This window comes from Microcaecilia unicolor, chromosome 4 (genome assembly GCF_901765095.1).
Source record: "Microcaecilia unicolor chromosome 4, aMicUni1.1, whole genome shotgun sequence".
Taxonomy (NCBI): domain Eukaryota; kingdom Metazoa; phylum Chordata; class Amphibia; order Gymnophiona; family Siphonopidae; genus Microcaecilia; species Microcaecilia unicolor.
The window spans coordinates 347032623-347057743 of record NC_044034.1 but is presented as its reverse complement, the minus strand read 5'-3'; the positions used below and the strand labels follow the sequence as shown (position 1 = coordinate 347057743).

Here is a 25121-nt window from a genome sequence, read left to right as displayed (position 1 = left end):
TCCCATTGTTTTATTTAGTCTGTACACTGTCCAGTTTAGGATTCTAGAAGAAAGATAAAAGTAATGTTTAAATATTAATTCAGAGTGTCCATGCTTATTTAAGCGTTTGTTGAAATATGGAAATTTAGAATTCACCTCATTCCTTCCCTGTGTTCACTTTAATCCCCTCCCATTCCTTTCCCTTTTCTTCTTCCTAAATTTTTCTCTATTTTTCTAGTGTGAGACCAGCCTCTGAGAGAGAACTATACCTGAGGTATAGGCCATTGACTTATGGGGTTAGGGTAAAGATTTTGTACTTAGTCTAGACTCCGGTGGGAAGTAAAGAAGAATACAGAGAGCAAGAGTTGAAAGAGAGACAACAGCAGCTAGATCAGTTGAAAGAACAATTATTGAGTTTGGAAAAGAAGATGGAGGAGAAGGAACAAAGCTAATTAGTCATGGAAGTTGTTCCTCTAAGAGAACAGAACGGAAGTCAGTGACTGGGCTGAGATTATGGAATAAGAGGTAAAGTTGGAAATGTTTTTGTCGAAGGAGGGTCCTATGCTGAAGTCATTGATGAGTGAAGATCCGGGAATAGAAGGAATGACGAAGAAGAGACTTGTGTAGAAGACTCTTTGGAAACAGATGATTTCTGTACAAAGATAATGGTGGAAGAGAAGAGTACATTGAAGCTGTATGAGTTGGAAGATGTAGAGGAAGTTTGTCCGGCAGCTTGCAACAGCCTGTAGAGGAATATTCTTCTTACTGTCCGGAGGTTCAGCCAGAACAGGAAGACAATTTCAGCATTTCTCTGACTTTGATCGGTTGTGAGGGGAAAAACATTGCAGCTGAGAATGAGAGAGAAATAATAGTGTGTTTTCTAGAGCCTGATAAAGTATATGAAAAGGATGAGTTCTTGGAAAGACAAAGGCAAGACGTGGACAGTAAATATGGTGGATACACAAGAGAGAGGGAACTGTTTAACAGAAATGGAAATCAAAGTGAAACAGGGATGTTAATTTGTTACAAGTGTCAAGAGCCCAATATTGCCAAAGTGAAAAAAAGAGCAGGAGCAGGGATGCAGCAAGATGACAATTTAGAGAGGGATGTACAACCTTGTACCATCACAGCAGTCTTTGAGAGAAAAGGGAGAATAGTTGGAGGGTCAAAGGAGGTTGAATATCCGAAACCTTCAGTGAGAATGAAGAGTGTGAAAGAGGAGTTGGCCTAAAGTAAATGGGAGAATTTTAAGGAAGAGATAGTGGACATAGTCCTGTGCTGACAGTTGCTGTGGAAGGAGTGGACACCAAGTGTATCATCGATAACTGTTTCAGATGTTACAATGATAGTTGTTAGCCATTTTTACAAACATTTTAAGGATGACACCTGTTTACAGGATGCTAGCTGGATCACCTTCATTGCAGCTAAAGATATACAGATTTGCCTGTATTAGGGTGTATTGAGGCTAATGTGGAATGTTTGGGGTAAACTGTTCTGTCATGTTGTATTTTTATAGTGAGAGACAATTTGAAAGTAAGCAGAAGTGAAAGTCCAAAAATTCGAGAATCTTGGGGATGAACTACAGTTCTTGGAGGGATTATTTAAGAACCTGTCACATCTAGCACCGAAATCAAGAACTGTGGGAGTTTCCCTTATATGGTATGATATGACAGCAGAGAAGGTTTGTGGAGCATGATTCTTCAAAAAGGCTGGGGTTCATCAAAACTGTTGGAAATCAGAAGCATAACATACCACCTTTAATTCTGAAAGGGAAATGCTAGAGTGTAAGAGGAATGTCACCTTGTACAATGTTGGTTACTGCCACTTCTACTGTAAATTTAGCACAGAACCTGATGATTGCAAATACCTTAGTGAGACTTAAAAAAGGAAGCATTCCAGTGAGAGTGTTAACTTTCAAAGAGACTGAGATAGTACTTCCCCTGAGAATGAGAGTGGCTGAAGTGTTCAGAGCAGATCCTGTGATAACACCAATGGATTTTCAAATGGAAGTGGAAGGTCAGTCACGTGGTGAGAAAGATGAGCACCAATATGGAATCTGGTCAAGCAAATGATTGGCCTGCTCATTTAGAGAAATAAAAATAGATTGGAGTCAGTTAAGTCACGAGCAAGCTGAAAAACTGAAACAATTGCTCTGGAAATATTGGTCTGTCTTTTCAATTAACGATCAGGACATTGGATATTCATCTATCGTAACTCATGAGATAAAGACAGGGGAGATGCTCCTGATCAAACAAGCTTATCGGAGTGTGTGAAGAAAGTGTCTTTTAAGCCTGTAAAATATATTGGATATTTGTCTGCATTGATGTTCTGAAGTGTATTTCTCCTATTTGGCCAGCAGGTGTTTCTTTGCTGTAAAGCTGTTACAGAGAACGGAGTGTGTTTGCATTAGTTTGACACAAACAGGAAGTAAGAAGCAGTATATATTTAAAATCTTGTTGGCGGGGCTCTGATTGGCCCAGGAGCTCATCTCATTTGGACTTTACTGGTTTTGAGTTCAGTTCCATTCCAGGAGGAGAGAGAGCTCTTTGCTGAAGCCCTGTAAAAAACAGTTATATTTGATAACTGGTGAACAACTATATTTGTCCTGATCTCCCCAGGTACTTTTTAGGAAGCATGCAAATGTTTAGTCAGTGTTCTAATTGATCCATTTTTCAGTTACTTGTTACTCTTTGCTATTTGCCACATTTTTTGTCCACTGTTCCAAGTTCTGGGAGTAAACACAATTGTTTGCCCTGTTTGTCTGTTCTGATAAAGAATCCTGGTGGTTTGTGTGTTGGGTCTGTGAGTGCTTTCTGGGAACTGTGGGACCACTGGGAGTGTGGCCCCAGTAACCTAGAAATCACTGGAGATAACTTGAGAGTGGAAAACTCGCCCAGAGGTGGTTGTGACCCAGTCGGTGGGAGAAGGGTGCTAGGGGCTAGACCATCTAAGTGGCCATGGACTAACCCCAGTTGGATGGCTAGGCATTTCATGACAGAGTTTCTCATATATTTGAGGAGTTCAAGAAACATGTTTACGAACTGGTAAATCAGGGTATCCTGCGCAAAAGTAAGAGTCCTTGGGCATCTCCAGCTGTGGTACTACGGAAAAAGGATGAAACATTAAGATTCTGCTACAATTATCGCTGATTAAATTCTGTCGCAATCAAAGATGCACATCCTCTTCTGTGTATAGATGAGTCACTGGATGCTCTGGGAGGAGCAGCATGGTTTTCATCGTTAGATTTGACTGCTGGATATTTTTGCTGCCCTTCTGCTCTGCAGGGACATCTGTGTGGCCATTTATGTACAAATGATGCCAGACGGACGTTTTTATACCTGCTTTTTTGGTGTTCATATTTTGGACGTTTCATTTTGGCAAATGGCTGTTTATTTTGAATGTTTTCAACAGAAGAATGTCCTTCTCATGCATTTTTGAACAGGAAATCCCAACGTTTTACCTGTTCGAAAATGGCTGTAAGATGGACTATTTTTTTTTTTTTTTTTAATTTGAAAGAATTGCCGTGTCTCAACAAAACCATTATCCTGGTATCAAAAGTAATGGGCACATTTGTCATACTGTATCTATGTGTAATGGTTGAAGCCTAAAGCAGACTCCAATTATTTTTGATTGAAAGGTCTTGTATAAATCTAAATAGAAATTATAGTTATTAATACAATTGAAAGTTATTCCATGATAGTACTGATTATATGCCTAGCAAGAATAGGTAGTTTAAAATTTTTCTTTCTGTTTTAATTTTTTTCTTTTTAGCGCATGGTCTCTTTCTCATTTTTTTTTTTCAACATCTAGCTCAATTCATTTAATGAAAACAACTTAGAAGCATCAATAGTGGTGCTCAGTTCCCTTTTAGGTCTCACTACAAAAGTAATATACACTTTATTCATTTATTGGGGAAGATGTCATAGAGAAAAAAAGAGTGAGAATTCTATTACACCTAAAGCTTCCGAAGTGCAATTGTACAACTTTCAAACTGAAATTGGTTAAGCTAAACTTAATTAGTTCAACTATCTCAGAGCACATCAAACAAGGATGTTGTTTGATGTATTCTACTGAAAGATGACCAAGTCTTCTACAGCTGGCTAAGTGGCATGATGAAAAGGCATTTCTCTGTACGTCTGGGAACTGAAATGAGCTGCCTTAAGTGGAGCTTTTCATCCATTTTCTGAGGCTGTACTGCTCTGACCTCCCCAAAATCAATCCTTTGTGGATTAACATGTAAAGCAGTGTCGAATTAATTTCAGAAAGCGAATATAAGATCAGCCTAGGATCATACAAAACATCTAGCTGCTAAACACACTAATGCTTCAAGCCGCTCAATGAGAAGCTGTCAATAAAATAACGGAGGGTGGGGGCAGGGAGGAGGTAGAAGGATTTGAAACATGGGCAATCTGTCAGGCTAGTGAAAGCTTTGCCTACTTCTCTGGCATGGCTAATGCATTCCTCTGGAAGATAATCCTATTTCTAAAGGCCCTCCCGTGAACAGCACATAGGCCGTGCTGAATGAGGAGTAAAATACATTAAAATTCTCAACAACTTCACCAAAAAGGCGCACTGTTAGATTCTGAATGTTGACAATACAATGCTTCATTAATAGTGCAAGGGCTTAAGGAACTTATTTTTATCACGATTGGGTTTGACAAAATCTGTCACCTTGCTTTATGATAAATTCCTAGTTTAGCCAAAGCCATTCTGTAAAGTAAATCTTGTTCAAATTGCAAAAATAAATTCAGCAACTAAATCTTGGTCTTGTAAAAGCTATGTCACCTAGACATAGGGGGGAGAGTTTTCAAAGCCATTTGCATAGGTGAAATGGTACTTTACCTGTGGAAATGGGCTTCTAGAAACTGCCCCCACCCTTTGTGCAGGTACAAGTATATGTATAGATTATCAGTTGAGGCACTTTTCCCTGAAGCTTGAGGGGAAATGTTATTCGGGGCGGGGTTGAAAATACATACATTTGAATTGTCAAAAGCACACTGTGGGGCTCATTTTCAAAGCACTTAGACTTACAAAGTTCCATAGTGTCACGGCCACAGGAGCCTTTCCAATCTGTCATGGATACAGGGATGGTGAGCAAGGCACAAGACACAGCAGACAAAGCAGAGCAGGAGCTAGGCAACAGGAGCAAACAGAAGCAGACTAAAGACAATGAAGGAACGGAGCTTGGCTGAAGCAGGAACCAGGAACGGAGCTTGACTGTAGCAGGCACCAGGAACGGAGGTTGGCTACAGGGCCGGTGCTAGGGTTTCTGGCGCCCTCCTTCAGCCTATTAGCGCCCCCCCTACCCATCCAGGGGCGGGGTCATTATGGCCCCGCCCCTACATTAGCCACACCCTACATTAGCCGCACCTCATTTACCGGCCATGGCGCATATAAACAGGCATCATTGAAAATATTACACCAGTATAGGAGAAGAAAAATAACTTTTTTTTCATTATAAATAATTTCTGTAATCTGTTGCAGCTCCAGTATACCCAAAATGACACAAACCAAATTAGCATACAGACTAGGAATTAGGAGAACAGTCTTGCCAAACCTGAAACAATATGGTATCAAAATCTCAGAACCTAACAAACAGATCCCTATTCAGACCCTTGGCCTTGCAGTCACACATGCAGAACAGAGAGAGCCCCTCTTCAAACTGAAATTCTAAGAATCTAGACTCTGCATGCAGCACAATAGCAGAAAAACAGAAAGAAACACATTGCTATACATTGCAAAATAAGACAGCAGATGTAAATTCTCAAATTGGACATATTCCAAACACTAAAATGAAAATATGATTTTTTTTCTACCTTTGTTGTCTGGTGACTTAGTTTTTCTGATCATGTTGGTCCCAGTCTCTGATTCTGCTGTTCTCTATCTGTTCTCTTAACTCCATTTCCAGGGCTTCCTTTCCATTTACTTTTCTCGTTTCTTCTTCATTTCTTGCCCTACATCCATGGATAAAAGCTGGGTCCTCCGCGGACTTGACTGGATAAGATATAGAGTGGATCTAGCTTTTGCCTATTTTTGCCATCCATGTGTAGTTTTTCTCCTCTTTTCCCTTTCCCTCATCTCCGTTCAGTATGCATCTCCATCCTCTTTCTTCCCTCTCCTCCATCCATGTCCTGCATTTTCCTCTCCCCCTCCCTCCATCCATGTCCTGCATTTTTCCTCTCCCCCCCCCCTCCATCCATGTCCTGCATTTTTCCTCTCCCCCCCCCCCTCCATCCATGTCCTGCATTTTTCCTCTCCCCCTCCCTCCATCCATGTCCTGCATTTTTCCTCTCCCCCTCCCTCCATCCATGTCCTGCATTTTTCCTCTATCTCCTCCCATCCATCCATGTGCATCTACTTCCTCTGTCTTCCCCCCTCTATGTCCAGCATTACTCCTCTCTCCTTTCCCCTCCATACATGTACATCTCCTTCCTCTATCTTCCCTCCACTCCATCCATGTCGAGCATTTCTCCTCTCGCTTCTGCCCTCCCCTCCCATCCATGTCCAGCGACTCGCCTCTGCCCTCCCCTCCCATTCATGTCCAGCGACTCGCCTCTGCCCTCCCATCCATGTCCAGCGACTCGCCTTTGCCCCCACTTGCCCCCCTTTTAAGCTCCCGAGTACCAGTTCCAACCCCAGTCCTAACCTGCCTGCCCTTTTCTTACACAACAGCCCTCCTTTCCTTCCTGCCGCCCTGCCTTTAAAACTTTTATTTTACCTCAATTCACAGCGGCTGCGGCAGTGAAAGTAGCAGTCTCAGCTCGCCTCCAGCCTTCCCTTCCCTCCGTGTCCCACCCTTGCGCAAACAGGAAATTATGTCAGAGGAGGGCGGGACACTGAGAGGGAAGGGAAGGCTGGAGGTGAGCTGAGCCTGCTGCTTTCACTGCCTCCATTGCTGCGACTTGAAGTAAAATAAAAGTTTTAAAGGCAGGGCGACAGGAAGGAAAGGAGGGCTGTTGTGGGAAGCTGAGGGCGGGCAGGTGAGGACCGAGAGCTGCCTGCAGGGACTGTGAGTCTCCCGGCAGCGGTAAGCATGGCTTGTGGCGCCCTCCAGAGGTTGGCATCCTCCTGCCATGCTTACTGCGCTTACCGGGTTTTGCTGGCCCTGCTTGGTTATAACAGAAACCAGGAAAAGAGCTAGACTGTAGGAGAAGCCAAGAACAAGGTTTAACTGTAGCAAGAGTCAGGAACAGTGAAAGACTGTAACAACCGTCAAGAGCAGTGTTAGACTGTAACAGGAGCAGGATCAAATAGTAAGAGAAAGCAGGAGCAGGGTTTGGCTATAGCAGGAGCCAGGCTTTCAGGAACAAGGTTCAGGGACAAGACTCACAGGAACAAAGCTAGACAGGAATAAGGCATCCATGAACAAGGTTTGCAAGAGCAAGGTTTTCAGGAACAGAGTTCAGAAAGAAGACACGCAAGAACACGGATTCAGGAACATGACTCACAAGAAACAAGGCATACAGGAATAAAGCCAAGCAGGAATTGGATCCAAACAAGGAACACAAAGACAAGGCTAAGAGACCTCTTACAAAGGCAAAGCATGAAAATCCCAGAGTTCCTTATAAAGGTCCTCACTGATGATGTCAGAACCTCTGATGTCCTGGAAAGGCTTGAACACAGGAACCCCAGAGCGAGGTGTGGATAGACTCTGAAGTGAGGCTTGGATGCAGGAACACCAGAGTGAGGCTTGGATAGACTGGAGTAAAGCTTGGATGCAGGAACACCAGAATGAGGCTTGGATAGACTGGAGTAGGGCTTGAATTCAGGAACACCAGAGTGAGGCTTGGATAACAGAGAAATAGGCAGCAGATGCATCAATGCAGGGACAAGGCAGTCCGTAGAAGCCACAGAGCCTGACCACTGGAAAAAGGTGAGTCTGGGCACGGCCACGGCCGTAACACAGGTTACAATGTAACTCTGTAAGTCTAAATGCTTTGAAAATACGCCTCTATATGTATGTAACTTTAGTTAGAAAAACTAAAAGAGCAAATTAGGAATAATTGTATATTGTAGTTAGAACATTTTCATTGTGGAAGTAGATGTTTACTTTCACTTTGAGGGTCTTTTACAAAGCTGTGCTAAAAATCAGCCTGCGCTAATCGCTGAAATGCCCATAAGAGCTGCAGTGGGAATTCAGTTCTCAGTCCAGTGCACCAAACATTAGACCACTCCTCTGCTAAAAATTTGCTTGAAGTCTTTAGCCAAATTCAAAATTAATGTATGTACAAGTTCAGGTTTCTTTTTTTCACACCTTGAAAGGAGTTCTCTCTATTTGATGTCTGTCTATTTATTTATAGTACTTGTAATTCATGAATCTAGAATTTCTATTTGTCCAAAACAGTTTAAGTATATACATTTAGAATCTTCATAAAACATAATTATGCATAGTTTGGAAAGGGGCAGTGGGTTGCCTTTTTGTTTGGGGGGGCTCAAGCTGTTCCATCCCATACCTGCCTCCAGCTCTGTCCCCAAGATACCACCACTGATTTTAATGTCTTGAATTCTTCCATTCATTCCAGCATTTCTCCTCTGTTCCCTCACCCCCTTCCCCCTCCACATGGTCCATCAACTCTCTTCCTCATCCCATTCGTGTCTGATCTCACAGTCCCCACATGGTCCAGCATCTTTCTCCCTCAGCAGAAAATCCTGTTCCTTAATTAATTTTATCAGGCAGGCTGAGAAGACTAAATTGCTTGCAGTAGCAGTCTAAAATGGGAATGCAGAGGCGGGAACATCTCCAGCCCTGAGAATGGTAGAACCCTCGAATACATCCCACCCTTCTGATGTACACTTCCTTTGGAAGGCAGGGTGCATCAGAGTGTTCTACCACTCTCGGGGCCAGAAGAGGTTCCACGGCGGGCCCAGCCATGCACATTCCTATCTGCTACTGCTATTGCACTCTGTTTTGTCTTCTCGGCATTCTGCAGGATAAGGTTGAGAACTAATGAGCAGGAGAGAGCTATAGCTTAGCGTGAACATTGACGTCCAGCGTGGTCAATATTACGTTGGTGCTGTGGCTCCCCTCTCCCCCCATTCTGACACATGTAGTCTTGAATCCTGAGATTAAAAAAAAAATCCGGGCGTGGTGGTGAACTTTTTGGGGTGGGTGGTTTGTATCATTCTATAGATTGTGGACACAAACGGTGAAAACATCATTAAAGTACATACATATTATGTTGGTACTAGATCTATTCATAAATCCTAGTTGCAATTGCTAGTAGAAAATTTTTAGAGAGATAAGATTTAAGTATTTTATGGAAAGTAGATAGTTATCCATCTTATCTCCTTCAGCAGGGAGTTCCACATCTTTTTTGCGAGATATGAGAACTCAGCAGTGTGAATTGATTTATTGACTATGCCCTTACAACTATTAAAATGAAGAGAAAATCCTGAGCACCCATCAATGCATTCCTTAATTGGAGGTCTAGTAAATTGCACATATAATCAGGGGCCTTTCCATACAACATTTGGAAGACAAAAGCCATGATTTTAAAGTAGACCCTAACTTTCACAGGAAGGCAATGCAGAGCTTGCAGTAAAGGAGTTACTCTTTGATAGCGTTGTCGTTGAAGAGAGATAAGCAGGAGTATACCTGTATAAAGAGCTTAATGAATTAAGACTCAAAAGTTTACGTTGAAATCTGAAATAGTCTGGGAGCCAATGATATTGTACCAGCAGTGATGTTACCTTGTTATACTTCTTGGTGTAACACAAAACTCTTATGACTGTATTTTGTACTGCTTGTAATCACCTTATCAGACATTTTGGAAGGCCACTGTATATCATGCTGCAGTAATCAATCTGAGAAGTAATCAGAGCATGTGTTAAAGTTATTTGACATTCCCTGTCTAGATAGAAGTTGTCAGGAAATATCGTAGAGCCCAGAAATATTTTTAAACCGCAGCTGATATTTGGGCCTCAAAGGTGAAGTGATGATTGATAAATACTCCAAGTTATTTAAACTGCTTAACCAGTGAGATGTTTGCTGGCTAACAACGTTGTAGTGCAAGATGAAACTGTGTCTGTAATCTACATAGCAGTTGTCTTTGTGGGATTGATTGGCTGACAGCCAGTGTGAAATTGAATCTAGACAATTTTGGGAAAAAGTAAGATTGATATGAAAAGGGTCATAAGAAAAGTACAAAAGGATGCCGGTGTAATGGAAAGCTTTAATGCCATAATCTTGAATAATTAGGACTAGTGGGCTCAAAAAGAGATATAAAATGAGAGGAGCCAGAATGGAAACGAACACCCTGTCTGGGGGAAAAGGAAGGGGATGTAATAAACGTGTGTGTGACAGTAAAACACTGATTTGTTGAGATTTTAAACCATCATAACACAGTACCAGTGATACCAATGGAGTTAAGTCTGTGATCAGTAGATTGAAAGCTGCTGAGAGGTTGAGTGAAATTACCATCATCTTTCATCAAAAACGGAGTGAATATTGCTATCTAGTCCTGCCATGATAGTTCAGTACTGTGACCAGAACGAAAGGTAGATTGGCATGGGTGTAATACATGGCAGGCTTAACGATCAGATTTGAAACTAGGCAATAGTCTGAAGCTAAGGATTGATTCAGTGAGGGATTTTTCAAGAGTGGGCAGACTGAGGCTTATTTCCAGGAAGGCGGTACTCTGTCAATTCAGCTGCTTTTCCTCAACCTAAAGCAGAAACAGAACTAATTGAAATAATTGTATCTTTATAACAGAAAATGCAAGTTTACAGTAGAGGCATCTCTGCAGTACACAGCTACCCAATCTTGCATTGGTGTTTCTAACCCCAGGTTATTTTTTTTTTAAGTAATATCTTGCAATATAAGAAACTGGCGGATTGGTGAATCTTAATAAACTTGGTAAATAGTTCTGCAAAACTCCATTTTTAATCTGAGAATTTTATTCTTGAAAATTAGTACTGGGGGATTTTGAGAGGGAGTTGTTTTTAATTGCATTAATTTTGTTTTACCTATTAAAAGCAAATATTTACTGCTGGTTGGAAAATAAAAAATATATATATAAAAAAAAAAAAAGCAAATATTTAAAAGAGGACAGTACAGCTCTCCTCCCCTGTTATTTTGCTTCTTGCCCCTCTGTTCCTGAATACACCGTCTATCTCCAGTGTAGTAAATGAAAGCTCAATACGAGCGTACTCTGATTCTTGCAGAGAGGTCACAGAGAGGCCTCCTTACCCTGCTAGTCACCAGTGTTCTCATTAAACTTCATTTGTTCAGCAGGAGGACGCAGGAGAGTCAGCTGGGCCTCCTGTCGGCACTCATCAAGAGTTAATTTCTGAGAGAGGTGCTGCTGTCATGAACAAGTGCAGAAGGCACTCTGGTGGTCCTGCCAAACAAGGAAAGCTCGTAATTAGCTGCAGTGTTCAATCAGGCTGCTTAACCTGCCACAGAGCTGGGGGGTCATGTTCCTGACTGATGCACTGCCGGCACACAAAGAACCTGGGAGCCCATACCAAATCTTTCTCTGACTGCGAGGTTATTTAATGCTAAGTAAGATGGAGCCTGACCCACTACTGAACGACAGGGGCTTTAATAGACTCTTTTTACCCCTTTCTGGCTTGAATAGGTCAAAACTTTAAACAAAAAAAAAAACCACACGAAAAGATTTAGCTTCAAGAATGTATTTTTCTCTTAAAATATTTGAATTGTTTCTAGAAACACATAGCTATGTTCTTGTTCAAGGATACTTACATCGTTATCTTAAAAGTTAGTCTGATAGAACATAAGAATAGCCATACTGGGTCAGACCAATAATCCATCTAGCCCAGTATCCTGTTTCCAACAGTGGCCAAACCAGGTGACAAGTACCTAGCAGAAACCCAAATAGTGACAACATTTCATGCTACCAATCCTAGGGCAAACAGTAGCTTCCCCATGTCTGTCTCAATAGCAGACTGTGGACTTTTCCTCCAGGAACTTGTCCATATCTTTATTTTAAACCCAGATATGCTAGCCACTGTTACATCCTCTGGCAAAGAGTTGAGTGAAAAAATATTTCTTCCTATTTTTAAAAAAAATATTTCCATGTAACTTCCTTCAGTGTCCCCTAGTCTTTGTACTTTTGGAATGAGTAAAAAATTGATTCACTTCTACTCATTCTATACCACTCAGGATTTTGTAGACATCACTCATCCGTCTCTTTTCCAAGCTGAAGAGCCCTAACCTCTTTAGCCTTTCCTCATGTGAGAGCAGTTCCATCCCCTTTATCATTTTGGTCGCTCTTCTTTGAACCTTTTCTAATTCTTCTATCTTTTTTGAGATACGGTGACCAGAACTGAACGCAGTACTCAAGGTGAGGTCGCACCATAGAGCATTACAGAGGCTTTATAATATTTTCGTCTTATTCACCATCCTTTTCCTAATAATTCCTAGCATCTTGTTTGCTTTTTTGGCTGCTACCGCACACTGAGCAGAAGATTTCAGCATATTATCTATGACGACAACTAGATCTTTTTTCTTGGGTGCTGACCCCCAAGGTGGAACCTAGCGTCAGGTAACTATGATTTAAATTATTCTTTTCAATGTACATCACTTTGCATTTGTCCACATTAAATTTCATCTGCTATTTGGATTCGCAGTCTTCCAATTTCCTAAGGTCTTCCTGCAATTTTTTACAGTCCACATGTGTTTTAACAACCTTGAATAGTTTTGTGTCATCTGCAAATTTGATCATCGCACTCCTGGTTCGGATTTCCATATCATTTATAAATATGTTAAATAGCACTGATCCCTGTGGCACTCCACTATTTGCTCTTTTTCATTGGTAATTTTCTAAGATATAATGTTTTATGGATTGTTTACTATCAGTGTAGGTTGTCTTTCACATGACTGGGTTGCAAACCTCTGAGATAAATTTAGTATTAACTGTAAGTTCCCTCTGCTGGGGAGTGCGTTTAGAAGCAAAAAGCCAACTATGAGTACCAAGGAGCTGTCAGAAGAACTTTGAGACAAAGATGTGAGAAGTCACAAATTAAGGATGGGCATAAAAGACTTGCAGAATCCTTTAGTATGTCTCAAGAGCACAGTCAGGATGATTATTAAGAAGTAGGAAGTGTATGGCACCACCAAGATCCTACCTAAATCAGGCTGTTTCTCCAAAATAGGTAGCATTAGGAAAGCAACCAAGAAGCCAGTTGTAACTTCGAAAGAGAGACAGGATTCCATGACCAATACTGCTCAAAGTGTGACTGTAACAATAATATTCTGAGCACTCCACAAATCTGACCTGTTACAAGAAGAAAACCATTACTCAAGAAAGGCCACCTTAAACCCTGTTTGACATATGCAAATATGATACTAAAGCCATGTGGCAAAAGGTTTTGTGATCTGCTGAGATTAAATCCAACACAGCACGCTACCTGGAGAACACTATCCCTATTGTGAAGCAAGGTGTAGGCAACAGCATGTTAAGTTGGATGTTTCTCATCAATAGAGACTAGGGCACTTGTCAAGATAGAAGGAACAATGAATGGAGAAAAGTCCCACGAGGGAAACCTGCTGCTTTCCTTAGGAAAGCTGAGAGTATGTTAGAAATCCACCTTTCTGCATGAGAACAACCTGAAGCATGCAGCCAAAGGGACGGTGGCGCAGCTAAGGAACAAACAAGGTAAATTGTCCTTGAGTGTCCCAGGGAGGGCTTTAGCCTCAATTCAATCAAAGATATGTGACATGACTTGAAGATTGCTATTCTTCAGCACTCCCCATGGACCTTGACAGTGTCTGAATGGTCTTGAAAAGAAGAATGGTCTAATACTGAGAAATCTAGGTGCGCAAAGCTGGGGAGCAACTTAGTCTGAGCTGTAAATGTTGCCAATGGTGTTTCCACCAAGCACTAACTGGAGGGGGAGTGGAGGGATGGATAGATTACCCGGTTGTTACGTTTGTTTTATTTTGAGGTATATGCTTTTTTTCCCCCCTCGATAAAACATTATTGATGAGCAACCTGCAGCCCACTGAATATGGCCCATCATTGAATTTTATGTGGCCTCTGAAATCATGGGAAGTATACACAGAAAATGTGATTTAACCAGAGGTCTGGTGATTTTAAATACTGTATTTTTGTTGTCAGAATAGCCACTGTAGCAGTTTGTTTCCTTCATTTTTAGTTAAATTTTGTGCCTGTTTATTCTGACATCACATAATGTTAGGGCTTGCTAGGGGTAGTACTAACATTCACCTGGCCTGTGTATAAAGGTGCTCTTCCTCCACTAACCCATGAAAGAGGATCCTTGACACCTCTCAAGAATCAGCCTGACACTGAATATGACTGATAAGGGTGAAGGCTTCCAAAATAGGGGGGGGGGGGGGGGGGGGGAGGAGGAAGTCAGTTGTGAAATGTCTTCAATGATTGGGAATGTTTGATTTCTATGTTTACTCCCAGACCTTTTGCAGTTCCTATTTAGTTCCTCCTCTTGTTTTTATGGTTACATGAGTGTTTTAGTATACCCTGTTAACGATGATCCAATTATCGTCTTATTATTTTCAAATGAAAATGTCTCTGCATAGAATGATCAGAAGTATACTCATACAAGTGTAATATCTGCTGAGGTTGCTCTGTTGACAAACCCCCCTCTGTTTTATACAGGCAATGCTGCCCTTTTCACAAGAGTGTAAACACGGTGAAATTCTTTGTGAAACGCTGTGTTAAGTGGGAAGGTGATTCACTAATCCTTTTGTACATATGTGCTTATTGGCTAGGCCACATTGTTTGAAGGGTTTTGTACTGCTTGGAAAGAATCCAATGTGTCTGTTGAGCAAAGGATTTTCAAAAAGAATGTGAGTGTCAGGATTTTGGATGGATTTAAGGCAGTTGGCTGGATATTTGCAGGACGTCTGTCAAAGCTTTTCAGGCAGATTTTTTGTCTCTTGGGGGCAGGTGATGTCTTGATTTTTCTGTGCTGTGTTGTTTTTAAGGACACCAGATCATCATAATGCTGGTTCCCTTACCCCCCACCCCACACACAGAGAAAAATTGTATACATGAAACATACCTTTGTATTGTCTCCTATGCAGGAATGTGTCCTATGGATCAAGGGGAAGGAGCACACTGAGTGGCAAAGGTTGTTGGTTTCTGCATTTTAACAGTTCGTGAATTGGTGGTATTTTTTCCACTGAGAATTAACCCAGGAAGTAATGTAAAGTATTGTATTCATTACCATATTAGGGAAGGGAGTACAGCAGTGTTTCTCAAAGTTTCCCTGGGTGCTAGTCAGATTTTCAGGATATCCACAGTGAATATTCATGAGAGAGATTTGCATGTACTGCCTCCACTGCATGCAAATCTCTCTCATGAATATTCACTGTGGATATCCTGAAAACCAGATTGGCTGGGGAGTCCCCAGGAGAGTTTTGGAAACTACTGAAGTACAGGCAATGGGCAGAGACTATGGTCCTAATTCACTGAATCTTTTTCTTTATATTTTTTTAAACATAGAATGTCAAAATAGCCTTAATAAATTACCCCCTGTTGCAGGAATCACAGGCAACAGGAAACATAATAAAACAGAACAGCAGAAAAAGACCCCATTGCCTATCTAGTCTGCTCAACCACATAAGCTGCTAAACTCTACAGATCCTTCCTTTCATTTTGGAGATCCTCTGGTTTTGTCTCCACATCTATCATGAATCTATTCCATGTGTCTACCACCTTTAAAGAAATATTTACTTAGGTTGCTCCTGAGTTTATTCTTTTTCACTTTCATCTTATGATCGCCTTATTCCAGAAGCTCCTTCTAGAAACCAGTCTCCTGTGCATTTGTCCTTGTGGCATTTAAATGTCTCTCTTATATCTTCTCTATGCCTCCTTTTCCTCTGAGCATATATGCTCAGATCTTGGTCTCCATACTTACTCCAAACTGTATGTACTTGTGTATAGGTTGCAAAATATATTTTTTTACAAGTTAAGGGTAAAAGGGGGAAGGGGCAATCTATACAGGAGTTTATCAGTTTCCCCACTTACCCGTGTCTATTGCTGCATCTTCCCTTCCCCTCTATCCCCCCAAGCTTCTCCCCTGTCTGGCTAAAGCAGCTGCAAATTTAGCACTCCCCCTATCTTCCCTATGCCTGTACTTTCAGTGATACCTCTTCCCCAGTGCTCAGTGCTGCAGACCATTTTCTGCTGGCATGGGCCTTTTCTCTGCAGCTCCTTGCTCACATGCTGCCAGAGGTTTCGGTGATACCCATCCTGTCAGGCAAAGGGCATGTCTGGCAGCACCTCTGATCATGGACCTGCAAAGGAATGTCCCACTTCGACTCCGAAAATGTGCTGTAGCACTGGGACATGGGTATGCCTGCAAGCACTGGTATGGAGAAAGGAGGGGGGGCACTATATGGTTGGATGGGGGGAGAGGGGATAGAGAAGGGAAGGGGAGATGAGGGAAGGGATGGAACAGGACAACCTATATTCGATTCGTTGTATGGGCATAAATACTAAGAGAAAATATGGGAATGACCTAGACGAGGGGGCAATTCATAGATATGTCAAAGACAATTGCCCATTTTAGTTGCTGTCTTCTAGACCGGCTCTATCCAATTTATATTCTTTTGAGGATGCTATTCCAGAGTGGTACATCATACTCCAAATGAGGTCTCACTAGAGATCTATATGTTGTCACATTTTTCCTGCTGGACATTTCTCTCCCTACAACTGTTTAATGCTTTCTTTTTTTAATTTGTATGAAGTCTTTATTGAAAACCAAAAGACACAGGACTATTATAAAGAGCTATAAACAATACAGCAACATAACAAGATAGAAAAAGCACACACTGGATTAGCAGTCCCCACCCCTGGCAACAATTGTAAAACAGTGAAAACTTCCAAATTTTTTAAACAGGTTTTTACATAGTAAAAGAAAATCCCTCCCCCTCCCTCCCACAAGTATGTCCAGAAATGGAGGGGTAATCCACCCCCCCCCCCCAAAAGGAAACAGTCAAGTTGAACAATGTCTTAGGAAAGGCTTCCAAATGAGTTCCCATTTGTGCAGTAAAACAGCTATTAACCGTTCCATGTCACAAAGGTACCAAAGCTTATTAATCCACTTCCCCATTGACTGCACAGTCTGTTGTTTCCAATGTGCAGCTAAGGTGACTTGAGCAGCACACATTGCATAACTTACAAATATAGTCTGTGGTTGTTTAGACCAGACACTTTCTTGGGAAACAGGAAATAGACTGGTGACCAAAAAATCAGATGATCCAACCAGCTTTGTAGCCAGTGTTGGACAGTCATCCAAAAGGCCTGGGTTTTAATACAAGACCACCAGATATAACACATGGTACCAATTTCTCTACATCGTCTCCAGCATTGTGCAGAAGTATTAGGAAAAATATGTTGAAGACGAGCAGGAGTAAGATACCGTCTATACATAACAGCATTTTCCTTAAAAGGAACTGAAACAGAGACCTTCAACAGGGCTTATTCCAAGGAGCTCCACTCATCCTCGGCCAGCCCCAGCTGTTTCTGCCAGTTTGAACGGTGTAAGGTATAGGGAGGAGAGCATGACCAAAGATGGTTGTATAAGAAAGTAACATAGAGGCATATTTTCAAAGCACTTAGCCTTCCAAAGTTCCATAGGTTTCTATGGAACTTTGGAAGGCTAAGTGCTTTGAAATATGCCTCAGTGTAACATAGTAGATGACGGCAGAAAAAGACCTGCATGGTCCATCTAGTCTGCCCAACTCATGTGCTACTTCTTGTGTATACCTTACCTTGATTTGTATCTGCCATTTCAGGACACAGACCGTAGAAGTCTTGCCCAGCACTAGCCCCACCTCCCAATCTCGGCTAAGCTTCTGAGGATCCATTCCTTCTGAACAAGATTCCTTTATGTTTATCCCACGCAGGCTTGAATTCCACTACCGTTTTCATCTCCACCACCTCCCGCGGGAGGGCATTCCAAGCATCCACCACTCTCTCCGTGAAAAAATACTTCCTGACATTTTTCTTGAGTCTGCCCCCCTTCAATCTCATATCATGTCCTCTAGTTCTACCACCTTCCCATCTACGGAAAAGATTCTGCGGATTAATTAACCCTCTAGTACTCCGCAAGTCCTCACATAAATCCTCTAGAAAGGAATTTTCCCACAGAATATTAGAAAGAATAGATACTAAGGAGAGAAAATGAATCAGTTGTGTGTAAGTGAATCTATCCTGAGGCAGCAAGGCGTATTCCTCCTACAAAGTGGGAAAAGGCAATAAAGTCTCCTCATCAAACATTTGACCCCATGTTTTAAGGCCAAGTGAGGCCCAACGATGAAATGGTTTGGGGGATAAGCCTGGTAGAAATAATGAATTAAAAGCTATAGGAGTAAGATGAGACAAAACTTGATCCGGGGAGGTAAAGAAGTTGTCCCAGTAATGCATTGTAATGAGAATTGATGGACACAGATCATCCCCCAGACTCCGGTGTTTGAGGAAGCCACATCAAGGCACCCAAAGGACTAGAACCCACCGATGCCTGTTCCAAATGGACTTATAGTTTATGAGGGAGCACCTGGTACCACTCCAGAGCCGCCCATGCCTGGACAGCCCGGTAGTACCAAAAAATATTTTGGACCCTTAAGCCACTCTTCTATCCCAATAGAGAAAAGAGCGAGGTAATCTTGGCCGTTTTAGATCAAATAAAGTGAATGAAATGATCTTGAATATTAGATAGAAATCCTCAGGATAAGCGGATAGGAAGAACCTGAAAGAAGTATAATAAACGAGGAAGAGCATTCATTTTTTAAAATTCTTTATTTATCATTTTAAATAGATTACAAGCCTTCATCACGCTTGAAAAGGAAAATCAGATTTAAATAAAACAAAATTACAGAAAACATTCTAATGCAAGAAACATAATTATGCATCCTATATTAGACCACAAATTAGAAGGGACAAGAGCCGTTTTCGCACGGGAGATATATATGTAACAAAAGCTAAAGAAACGCTTATCAGTTTTATCCACTTATAATTACTCTATTCACCTTAAGGTCAATACTGCTACTATCCAGCAAGCTTCATGACAGTTTTTTCAAATCTATAAATTGCTTCAAATGAACAGGATTAAAGAAAATATATTTTACTCCCAGGTATTTTATGTTGCATTTACATGGGTAACTTAAATTAAAAGTGGCCCCCAGCGCCAAGGTAGCTGGTCTCAATGCTAGAAAGTCTTTTCTTCTAATTTGTGTAGATTTAGTGACATCTGGGAAAACCCAGATTTTCTCTCCATAAAATGGAAGTTGTAAGTTTCTTAAAGCCGCTTTCCTAACCAATTCCAAATCCTGTTGGAATACAAATGAGACCAGCAATGTTTGCCTATTTGTTATTGAAGACAAAGATGTTTCCAACAGTTCTGAGACATTGAGGCTGTTGAGGTATTTGTGAAGCTCGGTTTTTTTGTAGGTAAGTAATAGATTTTATTAAGAGGAGGAATGTTCTCAGGGGTAAATTTTAAATTTTCCATCAAGTATCTCTTGAATATATCCAAAGGAGAATACACTTCGGTACGAGGAAAGTTTAACAATCGAAGATTTAATCTTCGATTGTAATTTTCAAAATATTCCAATCTGTTATATGTCTGTGTATTGTCCTGAATCAATTTCGATGTTACCTCTTTCATTTTAACGGAATCAGCTTCTGAAAGATTTACTTTCTCAGTCAACTCGTTACTCATAGTTGTAAATGCTACATTTAAATTCTGTAAATTTTCAGGTAATGTGTCAGTCTTGCCTGTTGAAGTCTTCACAGAATTGTCCAAGCGCTGGAGCACCTCCCATATTGCCTCCAGCGTCACATTAGCTGTTGAAGCCTTAGATGTTTGGGGCTTCTCTTGCAGGGGCTCAGTGCCCTTCGACTCTGTTGTCATGGGAGATCCAGGAAGAACTTCAATTTGCTGGCCCAGTGGCAGATCCGTTTCCCCTCACAAGAGTGTCGAAAGTGTGTTTCCTGATTAAAAAAACGAAACACAACTTGAGGTTTTAAATAAAAGCAACTTTTTTAAAAAGTTTGTGACGTTTCTGAGGTGATTTCAAGCCTTTCACATTGTAAGATAATATTTTTAGATCAGCACACATAGTATATACCAGAGAACAAAAGCAAAAATCATAGCCAGACTAGAGCCCTCCAGACCTAAACCTTCCCCAATCCCTCTCCCACATACCCTCCCAAAGCCTCCCCCCCACACCATTCAAACATCATAGACCAGTAGATTCTCCCGGGTGCCCTCAATTGGATATAAAGGACTTAACCCACTACACCAAACGAACCCAACACCTCACGCTCCCCAGCCCACACACACACAAGCTAAAGCCAAATCTGCAGTCCCGTAAAACATCCATACACCATCCACTAAACTCTCCAGCCATTACATACTAAGCAAACATGCCAAACAACATATCAGAAACCACCTCGTCCTATGTTACAAGAAGATAATTAGTATTCTGAGTTACCTCCAGCACAACTAAAATACAGAGTCATGAAGGAGCAGTTGAGCTGGAGTCTGCAGAAGATTTCTTGGATTTTGCTGGAACCCTGTTCCACTTCTATAGTTTAGCACAAGTAGCAGGGGCGATAGTGCTAGGAGGCGTGTTGGTAACAGTCAGGCCCACCACGTGCAGTAGTTTCCAGGTTGCAGCGAGCAGATGAACCCGATGCTGCTGTGCCTGCAGAGTAAAGCAAAGTGAAAAGGGAACCCCCGACAATAGGGTATTTTCTCCTTAACCAGGATATCAAGTGCAGGCTTCATAAGTCTATGTTGCGTTAGAGTGAATTGTGACAGGTCTTGGTAGACTTATCTTAAATTCTTTATAGTCCAGAGAGGGATCCTGCTGGGCACATTGGAGAAGGAGCTCTTTGTCTGCAAATTTAACAAAGCACTTTGAGATGTCTCTAGGCTGATTATCCTGTCACTGCCCTAGGGAGTGGTGGGCTCTTTCACTTTCTACCGGGACGGCTGCACCGTCTTGAGCCCAGCAGCTTACAGCAACTATCACCAACATATCCTCTGTCGCCCCCCCCCCCCCCCCCCCCCGGGACCCCTTGAAAGCGCAAGTTCTCCAATCATCCTCTATTTTCAAGGTCATCTGTTTTATAAAGGAGATCCTCATGCTTTTTTGCCAAATCCTGAATCTGCGAGGTATGTGCAACAAGAGTTTCCGCATGCTCATCTAATTTAAGCTCTATATCCTCCACACGCCCGCCCAACTGATGGAGGTTGGCACTCAGAGACGCCATACACGTCAAGATCTCATCCTTTGATGACTTTATCTCTGCCTGAATTCCGGATAATCACTGCTTCAGTTCTTTGGAAAGACCTTTCTTTGTTGGATAGGATCGTTCATCGGCCAGAGAATTGCAGAGCCCGAATCCGAGGGCAAAAGTGGAACCAGTGACACGCGGCGCCCAGAGCTCTTAGCTGAAGCACGCCCTTGAGGAGTGTTCACCATCCTTTTTCATCAAGGAAGGAGCTTTATTCATAATGCAAGTACCGAATACGCACCAATTCCACCAGGTAGGTAGGGAGGTAGTCATGGATAGAGTAGGGTAATGCTAATATAAAGTGATTTCACCATTCTTTAATAGGTTTGCCAATCTTTTTCAGAAGATGCTTTACTCTTTCTTCGATGGGGCAGATGCTATGTCCGGTAGTCATTTAATTATCTATGACTACACTTATATAGTCAACCTTTTTTGAGCAGCATCGAATAATAAGTACATTTGATGTCAGCACTCTCTCTGTAATGTCTCATGTTGACATTTGGCAAACAATACATCATCTGTGACATCAGATCTGCATGGGAAATGGATGTCTCAAGGTACTTCAAAAATCACCAACCAACATTACCTTTTGCCTCCAAGGTAGAGTGGTTGCTGATACTGCAGATCTGTGGTCCAGCTGTCATATTTTGACTCAGTAACATTTTCCCATCCGCTGGAGTTTTCCATCTTAGGTAGACGTCTTAAGCATTTCATTAATGTAGTCCTTGTTGTTACAGATGTTTTTCAGCCTCGTCAAGTCCTCTTTTAGTTCTGCCAGTTGCTCCCTGAGGTTGACCTCCAGGTGTTTTTCGGTCCAAACCAGCTCCTCATTGGGGATTAGGATATCCATCTGAAGACAGGCAGAAGTAATCACAGCGTTTGACTTGTTTCCCTTCCATTCTCCTGATATAGGACCTTTGGTACCTGTTGAAAGAAACGAGAAAGATCTTTTTCTTAACTTTATCTTCAAGTAAAATTAACTAGCCTCTTTTCTGTGAGATTTAACACCTCCACCGTAATTCCCTATATATAGCCTGTTTCCTTGCTCACATGTTTTTTTGAAGCATGGAGTGATCTATCGTATCCTTTCAGACTATAAAATATAGTCTATGTATCTATGAGGAATGTAAGTTTAGTGTAGCTTTCTGTTTAGAATCTTATAGCTTAGGTTAGAGAAAAAGGCCAGTCTTAGCTAAAAAATATTTACCTCACTGGTTTAATAAAATATTACTAATCAAGCTTCCCCCCCCGCCCAAAATGTACTTAAGTGTTCTGCTTTTACAGATGAACAATTGATCTAAATTACTTCCTTATGCTTTGCTTCCTATTAATTTTAAGTAACTGATTATAATCCAGCCCTCCCCCCCCCCCCCCCCCCCCCCCCGATTAGTGAGTTAGTTTATATAGTAAGATTGGAAGGTAGGGTGGGAGGGAGGAAACTAACATCTCAGAGCAGTTAAGATTTCAAACTTGCAGTGCTGTTAGCCTTCCTTTTTCAACTTCTGATACTTAGGAAAAATCACTATAACACAAAAACTTGTTACATCCCTAGAATTCCATTCAATAAATCATGCAACAAACTTTCCCCAGGAAACTACCATACAGACAATATAAAAGGATATATAACACAAGAAAAATATCAGGCAAAGTAACTTGAATGACGTGCATGATCCAGAGGATAAGGAAAAATGTAGGATGTACAATAAATGTCAGCTACAGAGAAAGAAGCAATTTATAAATAAGCAGATAACGTCAGCTAAGAGTCAATCTAAAATGGTTTTTCAACTGTGACACATTTGAGTGTAGAGAGAAGGAAGCAAGATGGGTCAGGCAAGGGAGAGCCATGAACCAGTGATGAATTTGGACTTTTTTCAAGGAAAAAGATCTCTTTTAGTAGACTTTTCCATTGCAGGCCCCATTATTAGAGAAAATAGAAGATAAAAATTCTGACTTGGTTTGGATTATGGGTGACCAAGCTAGAGAGGGACATGATAAAGACGTGTATTTCAACCCATTTTCCAGTCTTGGTAGCAATATTGGGCTTTAAACCTCTTGTGCATACTGCAGTAGAACAAGTTCAAGATCGGACAAAATAATTAATTTCTAAGTATCAATGGGCTCCATCATATTATATTGGAAAAAGGCAGTGGTTACATTAATATAAAAAAAAAGTCTGGCATAGGGAGAAGTGCCTTGTACATATTGTTATGTCCTGAATTTGTCATTATTGACAATAATAGCACAAAAAGTGGTATATGAGCAACTATGAGCTATGTTGAATGTTAGGAGATTTTGCATCAGTTGGGCTTTCTCCCATATTATATTATGATGACAAGATTGGTTTCAGTGATGGCTAGCATTCATAGTCAAATTTATTTTGTGTCCTCTCCCCCATCTTGGACCTCAAGGGGTCCGAGCCACTGTATATGTATGAACAAAAACAGCGAAGGTGATCAAAGGAAAGAAGAGCTGCCCAAATCTTTCACCAATCAGTTTATTAAGAAAAGACCCAGCTTGGCCAAGTTTCAGCATTCCACCTGCATCAGGGGTCATCTTATGCTCAATGAAACAGTTGAAAGACAATTATATGATGATAAATGATCACTCCTTTTGGTGCAATAATGTCTTCAGCACTGTATGTGTACACAAACTTTTGTATGGAGTTCTTCCATCTGTTATGGCAGGAGGGGCAAGTTTCTCACTTCTCTAGTCTTCTCTGAGGCGTATCTCCATATGCCAATCTGGGAGTGCAACCAAAGATTTCTCTGACTTTGTGTAATAGGAAACAATTCTCAGTATAAGGCCCTACTCTTCAGCCTGGCCATGGCTCTGAGAACTTTTCAAAAGTGATGATGATGGTGGTGGCCTTTCTATGCAAAGAGAGGATCAGAGGTCATCCTTGGGTGGCCAGTGGCAAGTCATTTAGGTGTTGGAGGGTCTTGGCTGGTGTGCTGTAGATCCAGGTCTCTGGATTATCTGCAGCTCTTAAAGACCATGACGGCAACTCTGGAGATGCCCTGGGTGAGAGAGCATATGAGGTGTCTACAGCAGGCTCTTCTTTCTTGATGGTTCTCCTTCCACCCCACATTCTAAATTCACAGGACTACTCCACCAGGCTGCCTCTTCTGTTAGCAGTCAAAAGTTCCCTGTCTTGGTGACAAAATCCTCATTCCTTTCTGAAAGGCATGGACCTAGAAATCCATCACTTAAATGTGTAATTCACTGCTCCCTTGAAGCTGTGTGGGAGGCCTCCAGCTGTCGCTAGACAGGTAGGTTACCTGGAGTCTGGCAGAGCTTTTTTTGTCTTTCACTATTGAAAATGTGATAGTGAAACAGCACCTCCCCCATTGGTAGGGCGGAAGGTAGATGTCTGCACAGCTTAGAGGGAACAGTGATGTTGGTTGCAAAATTGGCATCTACAAGTTAGTGCCAGCACTTACAGATCTTAAACTCTGACAGGCTGATGATCAAAAAAACTCAACACTGTTCCAAATAGCGCTGTAAAATTATCACCGGAACAGCGTGGGGCAAAAGTGCCGCTATGATCAAAGCTAATAGCATGCAAATTTATGCACTCTATTAGCTTTGATCATTGGGGTACTTCTGCGGGAGGATTGTGCCTGGGTAATGCATTTATCCACCTATGTCCTCCATTTACCTATTACTAGGTAATAAGTAATTATATTGTCACTCTGTCATTCATGCTGTTTCAGATGTCAAAAATGTGCTTCTGATGTATTAACCATAAAGTGGTTTGAAATGACACCATGTAAAACTAAGTAAATAATATTGGTAACCATCATCTAATTGAACTTGCATTTAACCAACTCTTTCTTTTGAAACTTTTCTTCAGAATTAGTCTTTGGACTATAACGCGTATGCAGGACCCTG

General features: G+C 41.4%; 1 protein-coding gene across 2 annotated transcripts in view; it reads left to right on the top strand.

Annotated features, from left to right (window-relative positions):
• Window positions 1-25121, top strand: part of HLCS (holocarboxylase synthetase) — a 180180-nt gene that overhangs the window by 111804 nt on the left and 43255 nt on the right. The gene's annotated exons all lie outside the window — the stretch shown is intronic.